At 60.8% G+C, this 16,489-nt stretch overlaps 1 pseudogene; it reads left to right on the top strand.

Annotated features, from left to right (window-relative positions):
• Positions 1–780: 780 nt before the first annotated feature.
• LOC130603567 (integrator complex subunit 3-like) lies at positions 781–16,315 on the top strand (annotated as a pseudogene).
• Positions 16,316–16,489: the final 174 nt, after the last annotated feature.

Raw genomic sequence — 16,489 nt, 5'->3', positions numbered from 1 at the left:
GTCCCTTCCTGCGCCCACATCCCCGGAGCCCCCGCCCCACATCCCCGAGCCCCACATCGGGGGTCCCTTCCTGCGCCCCACATCCCCGAGCCCCACATCGGGGGTCCGTTCCTGAGCCCCACATCTCCGAGCCCCACATCGGGTCCCATCCCTGCGCCCCACACCGCGTGGCTCCCGTCGGTTGCCTCCCACCTCCCCCTTCCCGCAGAAGGGGCGGAGCATCCACCCCCACAAGCCCCTCCCCTCCCACCCCATTGGCTACACCCCCCTCTAATCCCCGCCCCTCTCCCCTCAGCCACTCACCCCTCACTCCCAGCCCTATCCCCGCTCCCATTGGCCAGCGGGCAGGGAGGGGGCGGGCTCTTCCGGCCTCGCCGCTCTTCCCCCCCTATATCCCCCCTATATCCCCCCTATATCCCCCCTATATCCCCCCTATATCCCCCCCTATATCCCCCCTATATCCCCCCTATATCCCCCCTATATCCCCCCTATATCCCCTATATCCCCTATACCCCCCATACCCCCTATTTCCCCCCTATATTCCCCCCTATATCCCCTATCCCCCCCATACCCCCTCTATCCCCTATCCCCCCCCATAGGGCAGCCCCATAGCACAGCCCCATACCCCCCCCCCGGGGAGCAGGCAGAGGGGGGGGCATTGCCCATAAGGAGCCCCCCTCCCTCCTCCTCCTCCTCCTCCTCAGGTGAGGAAGAGCGGGGTGGGGGGGGCTCGCTCGGGGGGGGGTCGCTGCGCCCTTGCCCCCCCCCCCCAGCCCCCAGCCATGGAGATGGGGAAGGGGAAGGGGGGAGCGGGGGGGAAGTTGCTGGTTTCCACCCTCCTGGATGCCAAGGATGAGCTGGAGGAGGTAGGTGGGGGGGGAGGGGGGTTGGGGGGGGGGTACAGGGGTGAAGGGGTACAGGGATACAGGGGTGCAGGGATGCAGGTATATATGGATGGAGGGGTACAGGGATGCAGGGGTACAGGGATGCAGGGGTACTGGGATGCAGGGGTACAGGGATGCAGCGATACAGGTATACAGGTGTGCAGGGATGCAGGGATACAGGGATCCAGAGGTACAGGGATCCAGGGGTACAGGGATGCAGGGATACAGGGGTACTGGGATGCAGGGGTACAGGGATGCAGCGATACAGGTATACAGGTGTGCAGGGATGCAGGGATACAGGGATCCAGAGGTACAGGGATCCAGGGGTACAGGGATGCAGGGATACAGGGGTGCAGGGATCCAGGGGTACAGGGATCCAGGGGTACAGGGATGCAGGGGTACAGGGATGCAGGGATACAGGGGTGCAGGGATACAGGGGTACGGGGATGCAGGGGTACAGGGATACAGGGGTACATTAATACAGGGATGCAGGTTTACAGGGATGCAGGGGTACATTAATACAGGGATGCAGGGGTACAGGAATACAGGGATGGAGGGATGCAGGGATGCAGGTGTACAGGGATGCAGGGATGAAGGGACACAGGTATACAGGGATGCAGGGATACAGGGGTACAGGTATTCAGGAATACAGGGATGCAGGTTTACAGGGGTACAGGGATGCAGGTTTACAGGGGTACAGGTATACTGGTATACAGGGATGCAAGGATACAGGGATGCAGGGGTACAGGTGTGCAGGGATGCAGGGATGCAGGGATAGGGCACTGGGAATGGAGGCGGCAGCGCCGAGGCAGCGCTTCCCTGTGAGGGTGCTGGGCACCGGGATGGGTTCAATGGAGGAGGTTTGGATGCTCCATGCAGCCAATGGGAGATGTCCGTGCCCCATCCCTGCGCTCCATCCCATTCCATGATTCCCGTTGGGAAAGGGTCTGCTCCTACGCAAGGAGCATCGGGACCGCGTTGCTCTGACACAGGCTGGCACGGATCCCACGGGATCCCAGGTTCAGGAATGCTGCTGCTTGTCCCCAGGACAAGGGCTGGTTGTTGAGTGGTGGAAATGAATGGAGTTGAGGCTCCCAAAGTGGTCCAGAGGAGGGAGAGCATCCCATTGGCTTTGAGCTGCAGGAGGCAAACGGGGTGGTGATGGGAATAACGGCATCCCGATGGGAATAACACCATCTTGGTGGGAATACCGCCGTCCTGATGGGAATAACACCATCCCGATGGGAGTAACACCATCCTGGTGGGAATAACGCCGTCCTGATGGGAGTAACCCCATCCTGATGGGAATAACACCATCCTGATGGGAATAACACCATCCCAATGGGAGTAACGCCATCCTGGTGGGAGTAACCCCATCCTGATGGGAATAACACCATCCCAATGGGAGTAACGCCATCCTGGTGGGAGTAACGCCATCCTGGTGGGAATAATGCCGTCCCGATGGGAATAACGCCATCCCGATTGGAATACCACCATCTCAATGGGAATACTGCCGTCCCGGTGGGAATACCGCCATCCCGATGGGAATAACGCTGTCCCAGTTGGAATAACATCATCCCGACGGGAATACCACTGTCCTGGTGGGAATAACACCATCCTGAAGAGAAGAACACCATCCCGATGGGAATAACGCCGTGCCAGTTGGAATAACACCATCCCAATGGGAATACCACCGTCCTGATGGGAATAACACCGTCCCTGTGGGAAGAACTCCATCCTGATGGAAATGACTCCATCCCGATGGGAATAACGCCATCCCAATGGGAATAACGCCATCCCGATGGGAATAATGCCATCCCGATGGGAGTAACGCCATCCCGATGGGAGTACCACCATCCCGATGGGAATAACACCATTCCAATGGGAGTACCGCCATCCCGATGGGGATAACGCCATCCCAATGGGAGTACCACCATCCCGATGGGAGTACCGCCATCCCAACGGGAGTACCGCCATCCTGATGGGAATAACGCCATCCCGATGGGAGTACCGCCATCCTGATGGGAATAACGCCATCCCGATGGGAGTACCACCATCCCGATGGGAATACCACCATCCCGATGGGAATAACGCCATCCCAAGCTCTGGAAGCTGCCATTGGAGTGTATTTATGTGCCTTCCACGCAGTCCCTGCTCCCCGTGTGTGCTGGCTCCCAGCCAGGCCTGCCCAGAACATTCCCAGCTCCGGCTGGGAGCTTCCCATTGGGCTGGAAAAGCAGCTCCATGCTCCGGGTGTCCTGGGATGCTCCCGCTGGATCTGGGTTGGGAAGGAGCCAGCAGGGCGGCTCCGATCGGGCGCGGGGATGGATGTGTGCGGATGGAGGCGAGGGAGACTTCCCAGGGATGAGCTGGTCCTTACCCATCTCCATCTCTTCCACTGCTGGGAACCAGCACCAGAGACCGAATTCCAGTTGGGAAAAGCTGCTTCCGGCTGATTCCTTCCCTTTGGCTGGGGGTTCTCCCTCTGCTTTTCCAGCTCCTGGATCTTATCCTCCCTTTCCGCATCATTCCTGTGCTTTGGAGCTGGGATCTTCCTGGGCTTTGCCCCGTTGCTCCTGCATAAAACCCCCGGGATACAGCCCGTTCCTCACCGGCTTTAATGGGTTGGACCTGGATGAGCTTTAAGCTGCCTTCATCCCAACCCATCCCATGATCCCATGGTTTGCTTCTTCCATGCCTGTGCTCCTGACTTCCTGGCTCTTCCCATCTCCATCTCTCCGGATGCTCCGTGCCAGCATCTCCTGCTGTGCTCCACCAGAAGCTGCTCAGATGGGATGGGACCGGGACGTTTCCAGGGCTGCTCCCACATGGATGATGGTTTGGGATCAAGCTGATATCCATGTCCATGATGGGGTTGGGGGGGGTTTGGAGCCCTGCTCTGTTCTGGCAGCATCCCAATGGATGCCTCTTGCTTCCAGAGGCTGGAGAGATGCGTGAGCATCGTCACGGCGCTCACCAATGGGCTCTCGGAGCGGGAAGCCAACGATGCTCTCAACGCTCACGTAAGTCCTCGTGTCCTTTGGGGTGGGATGGATCCTGCCTGGATCAAGGGACTCATGGAAGGGAGGGGGGTTTTCAAGCTTCCCACTTTGGAATTCCACACTTGGTGGCTTCAATCCCTTTGGAAGCCGATTGCTCCCTCCACTCACTGCGGTTCATTGCGGGGCTCAGGTGGATCCTGCCCCTTTTCCCCAGTGTGGGAACACTCACACATGGAATTCCTCGGGTCTTGCCTGGCCTCGCAGCAACCAGATTCCAGCCCTTTGGAAAGGGCCCGTTCACGCTAGCCAGGGGATGGAGCTGCAGATGTTACCCTATAAGGCTGCGTGCGTTGCTACTGGGCTCTCAGCTATGCCTGGTGCGTTTCTAACCCCCCCCTCAGACACCTTGGGCCGTGCTCCAGAGGCCCCTTCCCTTCCTGGGCAGCGCTTGGCATCGCAAGGGTGGGATTCAGGGCTCCTGGAATGCATTCCCGCTTGGAAGAGAGCAGCCAGGTCCCATCCCTTGGGTCCAACTGGTGCCCTATGAAGCCGTGGCTGCCCCATCTTGCAGTGCTCAAGGAGCATCCTGCTCTAGGGCAGCTGTCCCTGCCCGTTGGGCTGGATGGGCTTTAAGCTCCCTTCATCCCAACCCATTCCATGATGTGCTCCTCCTGGGATACCCTGAAGCCACTCAAAGCTCTCAGCGCCAAGGGCATCCCCTTTCCTCCAGGGAGGCCCTTTATGGTTTGGGTATTCCCGGTTCGGATTCCTTCCTGGATGCTCCATGTGGGGTTTCCTGCTTCTCTTGCCCCATCTCACTGCTGGCTCTGCCTTCCTCTCCCTTAGATATGCAAAGGAAGCCCCCAGCACGAGGAGATCTGCCTGGGGCTCTTCACCCTGGTCCTCACGGAGCCCGCTCAGGCCCAGAAGGTAAGAGCCACTGTTCCATTGGGAATGGAATGGGGCAGTGCTGGGGCTTCCTCCTGGCTGGAATCCCGGTGCCGAGCAGAGCATCCCGGCTTTGCTGCATCCGTGTGGTCCAGGGGCTGACGCTCAGGGATGCTGCCACCAAGGGAAGGGGCTTGGTTGGGTGCTTGCCCAGCCTGGGAATGAATTGGGTTTCCCTAGGGGAGGCAGGCACTGGTCCTAAAGGGAGCATCCTGGAAATAATTCCTGCCTGGATCTAGACCTTAAGGTCCTTTCCAGCCCATCCCAGCCTGGGATTCCATGGCTCTGCCTTGGCTGTGCATGGCTTTGATGCTGGAAGCTCTAGGAATCCCCCCTTGAGGCACGTGTGCAATTCCTAGAGGAAAAACTGCTTTCCAGCAGCCCCCCCTCTGGTGATTCCAGAGCGAATCCCGAAATCCCTTTGTAATGGGTCCAGGGTGATTGCTGGCATTGCAGCCGCTCACCAATGGGAAGAGGAACGTTTTGTATGGGAAAGCTCTGGGATGCGGGTTTGGAGCAGCTCCAAGGAAAAGCCTTGGAATGAGCCCTCCCCGGGCTCCTTCTTGGGGTGCAGGGGATGGGAAGGGGCTGAAGGGGACCTCAGGGCGTGCTGGGAGGGATGCTCCATAAATCCCGGTGCTGCGCTGGCCGGAGGCGACTCAGGCAAGGCTCTGCCTTGATTTAATCCCTGTTGTGATTGGATTCCGGTCCCTAACTCCTCTGGTTTCCTCTTTTCCCATTGGTTTAAAGGGGGGGATTTGGGCTGGAGATGGGGAAGAAGTGAGGGTGCTGAGGACCTGGGAGGGGATGAAGGGAGGAGCTGGGGCTGCCCCATCCCTGGCAGTGCTCACGGCCGGGTTGGAGCTGTCCCTGCCCGTGGAACTGGATGAGCTTTAAGCTTCCTGCATCCCATCCCATTCCATGATCCTTCCCGGGGGCTGAAGCCCCCCCTTGCCTCCTCCCTCGTGTTGCATTGACCCTGCAGGCAGCAGGGATGCGCTGGGATGCGCTGGGATGCCCTGGTCCAGCCATAAGGAGGGCGCTGACCCCTTCATTCCCAAGTGACGTGGCCCAGCTCCCTCCTCTTCCTGCTTTAATTATCCCGGGATCAGAGGGCTCTGAACCCAGCGCCCTGCTCAGCACCTCCTCCACTGCCTGCTCAGCACCTCCAGGCTGGGAGGAGGTCTCTTCCCTCCCCTCCGTGCCTCTTCCCCCTTCATTCCAAGCGCGCATCCATCCTTCCTCCCTGTTCGGTGCAGTGGGAATGCTGGCTCCGGGGTGCAGGGAAGCCATCCGGGTTCCCTCCCCACCCCTGTGGCTGTTGGGGACCTCAAGGGCTTCCCCATTCCCTGTGGATTCCCTGCTCGGCAGGAATGCCAGCAAGGAAGGGGTTGGTGATGTCTTGGCATTGCCCTGATGGGATGGGATGGGATGGGGCTTGTTCTGCTCTGGCTGCTTGTGCTTGGGGGGCTTGGATGAGCTCTGCTCTAGGGACAGGACAAGGGGAATGGCTTTAACCTGCAGGGGGGAGACTGGGATGAGCTCTTAGGCAAGGGCAGGGACCTTTCCAAAGGGATTAAAAGCTTTTTCCCCCCCTCTATCTGGCTGTGTCCTGACCGCCTTGACCCCTGTGTTTCCCCATTGGAATGATGTGGGGTGACCCAGGAGGGGAGATGCTGCGTGTTCTGGCTCTGCTTCATGGGCATCCATTTGGCATGTCAGAAGCACTTCCAGGCCCCGCTTGGGATCTGAGGATGGATCCCTCTGCCGCTCCGGTTTTCCACAGTGCTCTATGGAAAAGGGATGGAGAAAGCCTGAGCGCAGGGAATGGATCGAAGGCACCTCCTGGGGGCCTCGGGAGCTCGGGAATACCATGGCGTTTCCTGGCACCCATTAACACCCATTAGCATCCCGCCGTTGTCCCGGCTTTTCAGGACAAAGTCCTTGGACGTGGCTGTCAATGAGCCCATCCTCCTTAGCGCTTTCGGTGCCTCCTGGTTGTGTCCATGCCCTTTGGCTCCTGGGCTGCATCCAGTGAATTCATTTAGAGCATCCCAAAGGATGCTCCGTGCCCTTTTCCTGAGGATCATTTCCTTGCTGTTACCCGCTCAGGTTCACGATGCCATTAAGAGCTTTCTTCCCCCATAACCATGCCCTGCATCTCTCCCTGCAGTGCTACCGGACCCTGGCCCTGGTGAGTTGGAGGGACAGAACATCGTCCTCAACAAGATCAACCACATCCTGATGGAGTAAGTACTTGAAGCTGCAGGACACGTGCCGCACCCAGGTGAGGAGGGGCCTTCCACACCATCTACCCCAGGGTACCACGAGCAGAGGGAGCTTGGGATGCTGGGGGGGGGGGCTGCAGTGATTTCTTCCTGTGCCCAGCTCGTGTGGCTGCTGCGGGAGCTGGTGAAGAACGGGGTGCTGGGTGCTGATAGCGTCTGCATGACCTTCATGAAGCAGATTGCAGGTGAGTCGAGGCCCAGCGTCCTGCCCCACTGGGCCTGCATCCCACCCCACTGTGCCTGCAGCATCCTGCCTTGCTGTGCCTGCATCCCGCCGCGCTGTGCCTGCATCCCGCCGCGCTGTGCCTGCATCCCACCGCGCTGTGCCTGCATCCCACCGCGCTGTGCCTGCATCCCACCGTGCTGTGCCTGCATCCTGCCCCACTGTGCCTTCAGCATCCCGCCTTGCTGTGCATGCATCCCACCGCGCTGTGCCTGCATCCTGCCTCGCTGTGCCTGCATCCCGCCTTGCTGTGCCTGCATCCCGCCGCGCTGTGCCTGCATCCCGCCTTGCTGTGCCTGCATCCCGCCTCGCTGTGCCTGCATCCCGCCTCGCTGTGCCTGCATCCCGCCTTGCTGTGCCTGCATCCCGCCGCGCTGTGCCTGCATCCCGCCTCGCTGTGCCTGCATCCTGCCTCGCTGTGCCTGCATCCCGCCCCGCTGTGCCTGCAGCCTCCTGCCCCGCTGTGCCTGCATCCCGCCTTGCTGTGCCTGCAGCATCCTACCCCACTGTGCCTGCAGCATCCTGCCCCACTGTGCCTGCATTCTGCCCCACTGTGCCTGCATCCCGCCTCGCTGTGCCTGCAGCCTCCTGCCCCGCTGTGCCTGCATCCCGCCTTGCTGTGCCTGCAGCATCCTGCCCCACTGTGCCTGCATCCCACCACACTGTGCCTGCATCCTGCCCCACGGTGCCTGTATCCCACCTCGCTGTGCCTGCATCCTCCTGCCCCCCCGTGCCTGCATCCTCCTGCTCCTCCCCAGCAGCGCAGTCACTCTCAGTGCTGCCCCGGGGCTGCTTTGTGCTGCGGCAAAGCCCGAGCTCTGCTGCTCCGCAGCGGGGTCCAGAGGAGCAGGCCCCAATCCTGCCCCAGCCTGGCTGCAGAGCCCAAACCTGCTGCTCCCCGCAGCCCCTCCGAAGGCTCAGACCCAGGCAGGGGCAGGCAGGAGCAGGCAGGGACAGGCAGGAGCAGGCAGGAGCAGGCAGGGACAGGCAGGGACAGGCAGGAACAGGCAGGGACAGGCAGGAGCAGGCAGGGACAGGCAGGAGCAGGCAGGAGCAGGCAGGGACAGGCAGGAGCAGGCAGGGACAGGCAGGGACAGGCAGGAGCAGGCAAGGACAGGCAGGAGCAGGCAGGAGCAGGCAGGGACAGGCAGGAGCAGGCAGGGACAGGCAGGAGCAGGCAGGGACAGGCAGGGACAGGCAGGAGCAGGCAGGGACAGGCAGGAGCAGGCAGGGACAGGCAGGAGCAGGCAGGAGCAGGCAGGGACAGGCAGGAGCAGGCAGGAGCAGGCAGGGACAGGCAGGAGCAGGCAGGAGCAGGCAGGGACAGGCAGGAGCAGGCACAGGAAGCACCGTGGCTCCCGTTGCTGCCGGCTCCCAGCGCCGGGATCCTCCTTAACCCCGGCTCTGGGACAGCCGGAGCCGCGCGCGTGCGAGCGCCTTTCCTGCCCCACAGGAACGGGGCCTCTTCCGTGTTCCCTGCCCCACGGAGGAGGGAGCCGGGGGCCCGCCTGACCTTGGCCTTGCCTTGGGTGTGCCTGGAAAGGGCAGGAAGAGGGGAGCGGGAGCCAAGCAGCATCCCCCGGCTGCGCCCTCCCCATGCGGGGCGGCCGCTGCAGGCACTGCCCTGCCCCTGGAGCGTGAAGCTCCCTCCATCCCCAGCCCTGCTCCATGAAGGAGCCTTTATCCAGCTCCTGGATCCCAGCTCCTTTGCTCCCCAGCGGGTCCCCAGCATCACGGTCCTGGTGCTTTAAGGCCCCCCCAACACAAACCCCATTCCATGCATCCAAATCCCCCCATCAATCCCCCAACACAAACCCCATTCCATGCATCCAACTCCCCCATCAATCCCCCAACACAAACCCCATTCCATGCTATTCCGTGCATCCACCTCCCCCACCACAAACCCCATTCCATGCTATTCCATGCATCCACCATCACAAACCCCATTCCATGCTATTCCATGCATCCCCATTCCATGCTATTCCATGCATCCCCCCCTCCCCAAACCCCACCACAAACCCCATTCCATGCTATTCCATGCATCCACCTCCCCCACCACAAACCCCATTCCATGCTATTCCATGCATCCACCTCCCCCCGTGGATCCCCCAACACCCGGAGCGCGTTGCAGGCAGGGGATGCAGGGATGGAGGTGGTCCAGGAGCCTGGCAGTGGATCCCCACTGGGTTCCCAATGGCTTTCCCCCTCCTCTTGTGCTTGTGCTTCCAGGTGGGGATGTGACAGCCAAGAACATCTGGCTGGCTGAGAACGTGCTGGAGATCCTCACCGAGCAGAGGTAGGGATGCTGGGATCCATTGGGAAGAGCCTGGCATGGAGGGGGAGACCTCCCAATCCCTCTTAAGGGGGTGCTTGTCCTCAATGGGGTGCTGATGGGGTTCCCTGCACCTCGGCCTCCTTGGGGTGCTGTCCCTTGGGGGGCATCAACCAGCTTGGACGAGACCTTTAGGATCCCCGGTTCCACCCCTCTTGCTGCAGGTGAGGTGTGGGGGAGCATCCTGAAGCCTCTCCCTATGGATCTGGGGGGGCTCTGCTGCATGTCCCTCCCGTGCCCCTAACACACAGCACCCAGTGGGTGCCCAGTGCACACTGGGAGCAGCAGTCCAGGAATATTCCCTTCCTGAGCTCCAAAGGGGGGGGAAGTTCCTTTTGGAGGATTTAATTGCCCTAAAAGCTTCCTGTGTTTAAAGAGCTCCTGCTCCAGCAGGGCTAAAAGCGGCCAGGCCAGCTGGGAAGCATTGTCCTATGGGATCAGCACTGTCCTATGGGATCAGCATTGTCCTATGGGATCAGCACTGTCCTATGGGATCAGCACTGTCCTATGGGATCAGCACTGTCCTATGTCCATTGTTCTATGGGATCAGCATTGTCCTATGGGATCAGCATTGTCCTATGGGATCAGCATTGTCCTGGGATCAGCACTGTCCTATGAGCCCTGGGGGCCTCCTGGGCTTGGCTCTTCACCATCTCCCCCCTGCCTTGGCGCTAAGCTCAACTCTTCCCCTGCTGTCTGAGCCCATTCCATCCTCTTGAAGCCCATTCCATGCTGTCTGAGCCCATTCCATCCTCTTGAAGCCCATTCCATGCTGTCTGAGCCCATTCCATCCTCTTGAAGCCCATTCCATGCTGTTTGAGCCCATTCCATCCTCTTGAAGCCCATTCCATGCTATTGAAGCCCATTCCATCCTCTTGAAGCCCATTCCATCCTCTTGAAGCCCATTCCATGCTGTTTGAGCCCATTCCATCCTCTTGAAGCCCATTCCATGCTGTTTGAGCCCATTCCATGCTCTTGAAGCCCATTCCATGCTGTCTGAGCCCATTCCATGCTCTTGAAGCCCATTCCATGCTGTCTGAGCCCATTCCATGCTGTTTGAGCCCATTCCATGCTGTCTGAGCCCATTCCATGCTGTCTGAGCCCATTCCATGCTATTGAAGCCCATTCCATCCTCTTGAAGCCCATTCCATCCTCTTGAAGCCCATTCCATGCTCTTGAAGCCCATTCCATGCTGTTTGAGCCCATTCCATCCTCTTGAAGCTCATTCCATGCTGTCTGAGCCCATTCCATCCTCTTGAAGCCCATTCCATGCTGTCTGAGCCCATTCCATCCTCTTGAAGCCCATTCCATGCTGTTTGAGCCCATTCCATGCTGTCTGAGCCCATTCCATGCTATTTGAGCCCATTCCATGCTCTTGAAGCCCATTCCATGCTACTGCCGTGCTGTTCCCCTGTGCTGGTCCTGCTCACTGCAGCCTCGGAGCACGTTGGGAATGCTCCCCATCCCCATCCGCATCCCCATCCCCATCCCCATCCCCATCCCCATCCCCATCCCAAACCCAACAAGTGCCAGCAGCTGGATCAGAGGAGCACGAGGAGCATCCTCAATGGGGTCCCGAGGCCACCTCTGGCTGTGGGGCTGGGCTCCCAGCTGCATCCTTGCTGCATCCCTGTTGCATCCCAGCTGCATCCCAGCTGCATCCCTGCTGCATCCTTGCTGCATCCCTGCTGCATCCCAGCTGGGCCTTGGCACCGGAGCAGATGCTGGGGGTTAAAGCTCATTGCTGGAAGACCAATGGAGCATCCCAGCCAGCACTAGGGGGGGGGTTGGAAGGGAGCCCGGGGTGTGGGGGGACCCTGCAGCTCCTGGCTGAGATTTATGGGTTTTCATTAAGGGCAGGCTTTAATTAGAGCCAGGCTTATGAGGAGCTGGTGCCGCAGGGGGGGATGCTGAGGGCTTTCATTAAAGGTGGCTCCAGCAGAGCTGCTGCTGCTCCCTCATCCTCCTGCCCCATTCCCTGGGATGCTCCTCCTCATCCCGGATGGCAGCGTTCCCATTGCCCTGCCTCTCACCCCAATGCATCCCATGCCTGTGCGTGGTGGGTTCCTCCCTCCTCTCTGACAGCATCTTCAGTCCATGCCCAGCTCCTCGCTGACCCAGACCCCCCCCTCCCCAAGCATCCTTCCCGATTCCCACCTCCTTCCTCCCGCAGCCCATTCCCACTGGATCATGAACAGGGAAGCAAACACGGATGCTGCTGGGTTGGTGCTTGGAGCTGCTGCCCGCAGTGGGGCTTGATTTACAGCTCCTGGGGCTGATCCATCACCGTTCCCGGCATCCAGCACAAACAAGGGAGCTCCTAATTCTGGAGCAGGGCTGTTTCTCCTGCAGCTCAGATAAGGGAGGTTGGGAATGGGGCACACCCGGCAGCAGGCAGCTCTGAGGGAGTGGGATGGGAGCAGCAGCTCCTGGAGAACCAAAGGGATTTGGTGTCATGGAATGGGTTGGGATGAAGGGAGCTTAAAGCCCGTCCAGCTCCATCCCAATCCTGCCTGGTCCTTGTATCAGAGAGCTGGATAAAGGGATGGAGGGGATCCGCATTCGGACAACCCCACGTTGGGCAGGAGTTGATCTGCTGGAGCAATAGGAAGATTCCAAAGGGCTTTCCATGACCTTTAAGGCCCCTTCGGATCCATCCTGGATGGATCCATGGGCCAACGGCCTGAGGTTCAGCACAGCCCCGGTCACTCGGGTCACCCCAACCCCACGGAGCGCTCCTGGCTTAGGGAAGCAGCTGGAACGGTTCTCTGGTGGAAAAGGAGCCGGGGTGTTCCTCAGCATCCTGATGGATGTGAGCATCCCGGCTCCTCTCCACCACTGCATGGCCAAGGGGAAGAGGGGAGCTTGAGGTGGGCTCCGGAGCTCTTCCCTCTGAGGATGCTGAGGGGGCAAGAAGCCGGCATCCATAGGGAGCAGGGGATGCTCCCTGCCCTCGCTCCTCGCTTTGCTCCGTGTTTAAACCCCTCGGGGCCGCGGATCCCTCCTGGAGGAGGCTGCAGGTGACGGTTGGGCTGCGCGGCTCCCTTTGCAGAGAGTGGGTGCTGAAGAGCAGCCTCCTCATCGCCATGGCCGTGTACACCTACCTGCGGCTCATCGTGGACCACCACGGCACGGCCCAGCTCCAGGGCCTGCGCCAGAAGGAGGTGGAATTCTGCATCTCCCTGCTCCGGGAACGGGTGAGCCCCAGGGATGAGGATGCTGCCTCCATAGCGGTACCGTTGCCCCTTGTTCCTTATGGAGCTGGAAGTGTGGTTATTGCCACCTTCGGAACCCGTCGCTCCCCCTTCCCATCACATTCCAGGCTGGAAAGGGGAGGCTTGATCTTCCCTCTGCATCATCCTTCCCATGCGGGGAAAGCTCCGCGTGTGGCTGCCCGCATCCTGCCCTATGGGCGCTGCAGCTCCATCCCCATCGCCCCACGTGCTGCCTGCTCTCCCTTTCCCCTTGCCAGGCAGGAAGCACCAAGCCTTGGCATGGGAATGGCACATTCCCAAGCTCCTTGGTGGCTTTGCAAGAGAGGGAACAGCTTGAAATCGCTGCTGCCCTTTCCCTGTGCCCCCCCCCCCCCCCCCCCCAGGATTCCCATCCCACTGCTTCCAAAGGGGAGCAGGGATGCGGATGCCTTCCCCTCCGCAGCCCAGCGGTCCCTGAGGCTTTTCCATCCCTTTTTGTCCCAGTTCATGGATTGCTTCATGATCGGCCGGGACCTGGTGCGGCTGCTGCAGAACGTGGCCCGCATCCCGGAGTTCGAGCTGCTCTGGAAGGACATCATCCACAACCCGCAGGTCCTCAGCGCCCAGTTCACAGGTGAGGCCGGCGGCTCCAGCCCAGCGCCCATTCCAGTGTCCCGCACCCATTCCAGTGTCCCGGCACCCATTCCAGTGTCCCGGCACCCATTCCAGTGTCCCGGCACCCATTCCAGTGTCCCGGCGCCCATTCCAGTCCCAGCGCCCATTCCAGTGTCCCGCACCCATTCCAGTGTCCCAGCGCCCATTCCAGTGTCCCGCACCCATTCCAGTGTCCCAGCGCCCATTCCAGTGTCCCGCACCCATTCCAGTGTCCCAGCACCCATTCCAGTGTCCCGGCGCCCATTCCAGTGTCCCGGCACCCATTCCAGTGTCCCATTCCAGTGTCCCAGCGCCCATTCCAGTGTCCCAGCACCCATTCCAGTGTCCCAGCGCCCATTCCAGTGTCCCGGCGCCCATTCCAGTGTCCCGGCGCCCATTCCAGTGTCCCGGCGCCCATTCCAGTGTCCCGGCACCCATTCCAGTGTCCCGGCACCCATTCCAGTGTCCCGCACCCATTCCAGTGTCCCGGCACCCATTCCAGTGTCCCGGCACCCATTCCAGTGTCCCGCACCCATTCCAGTGTCCCGGCGCCCATTCCAGTGTCCCAGCGCCCATTCCAGTCCCAGTGCCGATTCCAGTGTCCCAGCACCCATTCCAGTGTCCCAGCGCCCATTCCAGTGTCCCGGCACCCATTCCAGTGTCCCAGCGCCCATTCCAGTGTCCCGGCGCCCATTCCAGTGTCCCAGCGCCCATTCCAGTGTCCCAGCGCCCATTCCAGTGTCCCGGCGCCCATTCCAGTGTCCCAGTGCCCATTCCAGTCCCAGCACCCATTCCAGTGTCCCGGCGCCCATTCCAGTGTCCCGGCACCCATTCCAGTGTCCCGGCGCCCATTCCAGTGTCCCAGTGCCCATTCCAGTCCCAGCACCCATTCCAGTGTCCCAGCATCCATTCCAGTGTCCCGGCACCCATTCCAGTGTCCCAGCGCCCATTTCAGTTTCCCAGCACCCATTCCAGTGTCCCAGCGCCCATTCCAGTGTCCCGGCATCCATTCCAGTGTCCCGGCACCCATTCCAGTGTCCCAGCGCCCATTTCAGTTTCCCAGCACCCATTCCAGTGTCACAGCGCCCATTCCAGTGTCCCGGCTCCCATTCCAGTGTCCCAGCGCCCATTCCAGTGTCCCGGCTCCCATTCCAGTGTCCCAGCACCCATTCCAGTCCCAGCGCCCATTCCAGTGTCCCGGCACCCATTCCAGTGTCCCAGCGCCCGCATAGGGAAGAGCACCTTCAGCCCCCTTTTATCAGCTTAAAGCCATTCCCTTTTCCCGTCCCCCTCCATCCCTCGGCCAAGGCCTCCTTCCAAGCAGTTTGCAGCCCTCCCTTCTCCCCATCCACCCCCCCACCCCGTTTTCCCTCGTGCCTCATCCTCGGTGCCTTTTCCCAGGGAGGAATTGCATTCCCATGCAGGATTCCCTTGTGCCATCCCTGCTTTCTGCCCGGGAGATGGGGACCGTTCCCTGTTGGTCACAGCGTGGCACTTGGCGTCTGGAATTCCCTATTCCTCCTGCAGATCCCATCCCTGTTGGCTGTGCAGCCTCTCTCCCTTTTGTCCCAGCTCCTTCCTGGCATCCTTACAGTGATCTCCCTCCACCAAGGAGCCCTTTTCCAGCCGGAATCCTGATCCCTCTTGAGGGAGCGAAGCTCACTGCTCCGAGCTCAGCTCCATGCGGAGGGTGGCAGATCCCAGCCTGGATCCCGCTGATGCCCTGCAACGCCTGAGCCTCCCCTCTCTCTTCCCAGGTGTCCTCCAGCTCCTGCAGTCCAGGACATCCCGCAAGTTCCTTGCTTGTCGCCTCACTCCCGACATGGAAACCAAGCTGCTCTTCATGACCTCGCGGGTAATTCCAGCGCAGGGACGGGGAGCATCCATCCCATTCCCATTCCCATTCCCTCGCCAGCACCGGAGCATCCCTGTGGGCACCGGGCAGCAGAGCTTTGCTGCTTCTGACAGCGACGGGGATGGCTCTGAGGCACCCGTGGGAGGCCGGATCCAGCTTTGCCAGGGGATGTTGGCAGAGCGGAGCTTCAGGGATGGCGAAGGGATGCTCCGTGAGCCCCTCGCCTCCTCCCCTTCGCCTCCAGGTGCGGTTTGGGCAGCAGAAGCGGTACCAGGACTGGTTCCAGAGGCAGTACCTGTCCACCCCGGACAGCCAATCCCTGCGCTGCGACCTCATCCGGTACATCTGCGGCGTGGTGCATCCCTCCAACGAGGTGCTGAGCTCCGACATCCTCCCGCGCTGGGCCATCATCGGCTGGCTGCTCACCACCTGCACGGTGAGCCCGGGGATCCCGATCCCCATGGGAATGGCTTCCCGTGCAGGGAGCAGGGTTGGGATGCAGGAGAGCAGCCCAAGTGCTGCTGCGCATCGGATCCTTTGCGACGGGCAGCTCGCTTCCAGCTTGTGCAGCCGATGCTTAAGGGGTTCCAATGGGGGTTTTGGGACCTTGCGGCTTCCCCGCTCTCCATCCCAGCCCATCCCGATCCATGATCCATAATGCACAGCCACTGCTGCATCCCCATGGAGCAGAGGCCTGGAGCTGCTCTGGCTCAAGGATTCCCCGCTCCTCCCTACAAGCTCTGCCCTGTTTCATGGGAAGAGCATCCCGGCTCCGGCAGGAGGAGCGCATCCGGGTTGGGAGCTCAGCGCCTTCACCAATCCCATGTGTGCTTTCTCCCCGCTCCAGTCCAACGTTGCTGCTTCCAATGCCAAACTGGCCTTATTCTATGACTGGCTCTTCTTCAGCCCCGAGAAGGACAGCATCATGAACATAGGTATCCATGGGGAATCTGCCTTTGGATGCTCAGCGGCTGGGGAAGGGCACCGAGAGGTAGAGGGGACGTGGTGGGGAAAGCCTGGGTCATGGAACCATGGAACGTGTTGGGATGAAGGGAGCTTCAAGCCCATCCAGCTCCATAGGCAGGGACACCTTCCGCTGGGGCAGGGCA

Source organism: Pezoporus wallicus, unplaced genomic scaffold (assembly GCF_028554395.1).
Source record: "Pezoporus wallicus isolate ANWC-B61680 ecotype Strahan unplaced genomic scaffold, APGP_CSIRO_Pwel_v1 contig_10409, whole genome shotgun sequence".
Taxonomy (NCBI): Eukaryota; Metazoa; Chordata; class Aves; order Psittaciformes; family Psittacidae; genus Pezoporus; species Pezoporus wallicus.
Note: the sequence above shows the minus strand (reverse complement) of the source record. Positions and strands in the feature narration are given on the sequence as shown.